The following is a 5,733-nucleotide window of genomic DNA, read 5'->3' on the forward strand; positions in this document are numbered from 1 at the left end:
TGTTCTTCGACAAGAGAACCACATCCACATCAGTCAAAGTGGTGGAAAATTTCCCCACTCAGAAGGTCGCCCTCTAGCTCAACAATGGAGCTAGGTGTATACAAGTCGATATTTCTTTCGATAGTGAGATACCGCTTTCATAAAAGTTAAATGATGTAAAGTCGCTAGGCTGAGAGACATAACAGGAAATTGTTCTTGGTGGTTACTTTTTCTACGGTCTAGCTAGCAATGAGAATTTTGTTCCATGATGTACTAGAAAATATTGTGTTCTAGAATTATGAATTTATTGCATTGTATTTGAGGAGTTTCTATTGAAGTTGGACTATGTGACAACCAGGAACAAGCATTTGATATTGTACTAGTTAGGATATATCAACGTTTTAAAAGAGAGAATATTAAAAAGAAATAATATTTAAAACAAAAATTCTACTACTAACTATAAGAGAAGTAATAGCTGTCACCTAAGAAAAGAAATACAAACCAAAATCAATACATGCTTAAGAGATTCCCTCCATTTTGGAGCAATATCTGAAGTAATTGAATGAACGTAATAATTAGTTACTTCAAAAGCCAGAAAGAAGAGAATGGGTTACTATTCATACAAAGCATTGAAACAGAAAATGACTAGGAAACTCCTATTTCATTTTTGTGACCTACTTTATCTGCAGAGTTACACAATTTTTTCTTTGACTAGAATTTTCTTACATTTTCAAAGATCATTAATTAATGAAAATAAAAATAAAAAGTTGACATCTACTATTAATTAACATTCCCGAACTACTCCTAATAATGAAGAGTTCTTCGTTATACCCTTTTTTTTTTTTTTTTTTTTTTAGTAAAATAGTATTCGAATCAACTTTCGTGCTCCTTGGTTAATTCATCATGTTCCTATTAACAAAATGTGTCAAGGTTAAGAGGCGTTTTGAGGTATTTTATCTGTGTAGCAGCTTGTACAAATAGAACTAGGAAAGGAATATTTAGGCCAAGTTCGGCCATTATGCTGATTTTAACATGATTTAGAACAAATAAACATCTGATTGTTTAATTAATTAGAAGTTGAATACTTGTTCAAGAATCTCATCAGCATCTGAGGGGAATATGTAAATATGCCACCTTTTGATTGGTTGGACGGCAACAATAAGTCATAATCACGCAAATCACATGTTCAAGGTTTTAACTAATACAATCAAATTAAGTAATGAAAGATATAATACACAAAAGAGGATGCTAATCATATTATTATTAAAGGTGGATATGCATAGGTTCAATCAGCATATATTCATATATGGAGTAAAATAATGCACTAATAAATTACTTGCATAATGCAAACTATAGAGGCTAACGTGTACTACTTTCTTCCAATCATTTTCTTGTTGAAAATTAAAAATTAAAAATGCTTTTCTTTTTTGTATTTCCTAATTTGTGGACTCGAGATTACCTCTTTCCTTGAAGAAGGCAAACGCGAATCCAGTTGATGTTTACTTAAGTATTTTATTAAAATTTCCTATATCTTTATAACAAATTATTTGAACAATTTTGAACTGCTTTCCTGCAACCATGTGTTCATCTTTTTTTTTTTTTTTAAAATAGCATCTGTTATTAATTTTTACTCTCGTTTGTTTAGGAAAAATCAAAAGAAATTAAACTCACTTCAAATGCTTTAATTAATATGAATTAAATAACATTATTGTATTCTCTATAATAGTTTTGTGCATGTGGGGCTTCACTTTACTAGTATATAGTTTAAAAATGCAAATGAAAAAAGGACAAGCGTTTTTCTATAACTAGCATCATATATTAGATCCGCAAATTGTTAACACGCTTTCAACTTAATCATTCTGCTTTTTTACCAGACAAATTTTGAAGATTTATAATGAATGTGATTTTTTTGAAAATTTCTAGGTTTTTGTGTATTCTAGTTAATTATAAGAATTTTGATTAGTCATGAACAATATTTGCATGACTATTTGGTAATCATAAGACTATAATATCCTCAAACGAGAGATGTATAGCTTTAATGTGTCTTTGTCAAGAGGTCTAATTATTAAAAAATTAAATGTTTCTTTTTTACAAATTAAGTAGCTTGGAAAATGAAAAATATCTTTATAAGTGAAAATGCTAAAAGTCGAATATTGGAGTTACGTGACAAATAAATCTAGCTCCTTTTCTTTCTTTCGCCATCTGTATGCATGTTTCCAGCAATTAAATAACCATAATTTATGATAAATAAACAACAATATTACATCAATATTTATTATAATGATAATTCTCTCATTTTTACCCTAGTCCCCGCGTATTTCCGTTGATATTTATAATACGTAATAAACAAAGTTGTCTATATATATAGTTATAAAAAATCTCCTCCATTGATTAATAATAATAATAATAATAATAATAATAATAATAAAGCTTTAGCTAAATCTGGCCTTTGGATGACCCAAGGGACGCAAAAGAATTGTTGTTTTATTTGTAGGAAAGTGGGGTCATAAATATTTCGTTCAAAGTTATTGAACTTCTTCTAACAACCCAGTTGGAAGAAACTTAAAAGGAAAGAGGAATATCTAGAATCTTCTAAATTGATGCAACAAATAAAAAGAAGTTTTAAATTTTTTCAATTCAATAAGTGAAATGTGTTGAAATCAAAAGGTCCGCGTTAGGGTCGTTTAGTTGGTACTTCGTAGAATAAGAGATAACAATTTTGGTATAAAATGGGAGATTATTTTATTCCGCGTTTGGCCATGATTGTTAATTAATTCCGGTATACATTCTGTTCTAAAATAATGGGATTAACTATTCCATATAAAAAATAGAATAGCTAATTCCATAGGATATTCTTATCTGTATTCCACCGACTAAAGTATATATCATGCTATCATTAATGTACCTCCCATACTATTATTGTACCTCCCTCTTTCGATATTAAGCTTTCCTTCATTTGATGTGTTGGTTTTATTTGTCAAACAACCTGTTATGAGTTTGGTATGACAGAAAACATTTCGACAATTTTTTTTTTTAAATAAGTCATTGTTTGGTGTTTATTGTTTATTGCAATAAATTAATTAATTTTTTTTTTTTGTACCTCTGATGAATTTCTCTATGAATTATGATCCAAGATTTCTGTAAAATAGTTAGTGGTATATTATAAAGCTATTTTCACCTCTTGCGTTTTGAGTTTCTGCTTTTATATTCCAGTAGAACGGTGATTTGAGAACTATTAAAAGAGATCTATTGTTGTAGTAGTAATTAGGCAACCAACAAATAAAAAGATTAAAAAGGAAAAAAGAAAAGAAATAAGAGGAGATGCATGAATTTAGCTACACAAGTCCTCTGAATTAATAAGAAAAAAAAAAGAGAGTCAAAGAAAGCACAAAAAATTAAAGAAGGTTCAGACCGGCAACAATTTAATTAATCAAGTTTAGTTCAATCATATCGTATCGTTTCCCATCTCCAGTGTTTGGGGAAGAAGTTAAATTAATAATTTAGCCTTTGAACCGATAAAATGAATATGGTCGACAATTTAGGTCAAGTTCGGCCATTGTGCTGGTTTTAATATTAGGAAAAACAAGATATTATTGTTTAATTAGTTAAAATAAGTGTTGTGAAATTATTCAAGAATCTCACCAGCTTATGAGGGGATATATAATATTTGGCCTTTTGATAAGTTGCAGTGGTGCAAAAATCATAAACATGGATATCACATGGTCATTTTTGCCCAATAAGATCATATTTTATAAATATTTCATTAGAATAAGCGGATGCTAATTAATCATATCACCGTATATTCAAATAATAATTAAGGAGTAAAATAATTTACTAGTACTAAATTACTTATTAACTTGAAACTGTAGAGCCTAAGTGGACCATTTCTTCCAATCATTTTCCTGTTGAATACTATAAATTTTTATTTGTCATCAACATTTGCTTAACTATTTAGTATTCATATGATTGTAATATATCCTAAACGGGGTGTATATAATTTTAGTGGAAATTAGCACCGTATATAATTAAATACTCCAATGTTACTACCATTTATATAAGAACAGTGTACTTAGCTGGAAAAACGAAAAATGTCACTTTATAGGTGAAAATAATGGTACAAGAAGAATGTCGTAATTTAGGTGGCAAATGGAAGTGGCTCCTTTTCTTTCTTCCCCTATCCCCTATTTAAGGATACACCAAAAAAGTTAAAAACCTTTTTCCCAAAGGTAATCACATCCAAGTTAGATCCAAAAAGCTGGGAATTTGTCTTATGTGAGGAATAATTAATTAAGGAATTCATATTTAAAATTGAACAAAATCTTCCTCAAATTTAACTATCTCATGCTTTTACCTTCATATTATCAAATGCCTCTTCGTTTCTTTTTTTCATATTAACTCATCATGTAGAGTTTTAATGTCCAATCAGCATTATTTAACTCTTCTTCGAACTTGGATATAAAAAATTTAACCGAACAATTAAAATAATTCAACAACAACAATAATAACGACGAAAAAAGAAACAAGAAGATAAAGCCATCATCAAGCAATATAAGTTGAATTTCGGCAACTATGAGCCCGTTTGGATTGGCTTATAAGCTGTTTTCAGCTTTTTTAAGTGTTTGACTGGTCAGCTTAAAGTCATTTTGTGCATAAAATAAGCCCAAAAATATAATTGGACCAATTTCACTTATCTTATCTAAAGTAGCTTATAAGCTGAAAACAACTTATAAGCCAAAAAAAGCCTACCCCAACTTATTTTTTTTTGGGCTTATAAGCTATTTTCAGCTTATAAGCTGCTTAATTTAAGCCCATCCAAACAGGCTCTATATAAGTAATGCTACAAACTTTAACAACAAATTTAGCGTTCGCGAACATGCATTTCAACAACTACAACAACAATAATGACATAAAAAAAAAAAAGAACAAGAAGATAAAGCCATCAATCAAGCACTATAAGTTGAATTTCGGCAACTATATATGTTATGTAAAAAGAACAAACTTTAACAACAAATTAGCGTTCGCAAATATACATTTCAGAATTTACTCTTTCAACTTTCGCGACGTTTAAATTCCTAATCTGTGTAATAGAGATCACAGGGCTACCAAGATTTTAAAAACCAACATAGGGTGTAGTAAGAATATTAGACTCTGTTGATGAGGATGAAGAATATTCTTCAGAGATGACAGTACCTACTGCATCTATAAATACTGCCACAAACTCTATTGCCATTTTCACCACCTCAATGCATATCTGCAACCTCTGAATCACCATAATGATAATAATAATAATGATTATTATTATGATAAAATCTTTCAGTTTCCTTTTTTCTAGTCTCCGCGTATTTCTCTTGGTATAATAAACAGAATTCCCTCTTTGTATATATAGTTACAAGAAACACCTCCAGGGTTATGAAAAACAAAGAAGCCTTAGCTAAATTTGGCCTTTGGAACACCCCAAGGGACGCTAAAAAATTATTGTTTCTTTGTTTGGTTGGAAGAAATTAAAGGGAGTGGGGTGTCTCTCAAATAATAAAACACGAGTCGACAAGTTCGAAAGAAAAATTGATAGGGAGGAGAATATCAAATATGTACTCTCCCAAAATTAATTGCTACCACTCCGTACGTCTGTCCATTTCAATTTATGTGACAAATATTTCTTTTAGTCAAATTTTAAAAAGAATAATAAGTTTTTAAATATAAAAATATTTAATTTGATTTTTTTATTTTATGTTTAATGAAATTTTTTTATATACA

The sequence above is a fragment of the Lycium ferocissimum genome, chromosome 3, assembly GCF_029784015.1.
Source record: "Lycium ferocissimum isolate CSIRO_LF1 chromosome 3, AGI_CSIRO_Lferr_CH_V1, whole genome shotgun sequence".
NCBI classification, from domain to species: domain Eukaryota; kingdom Viridiplantae; phylum Streptophyta; class Magnoliopsida; order Solanales; family Solanaceae; genus Lycium; species Lycium ferocissimum.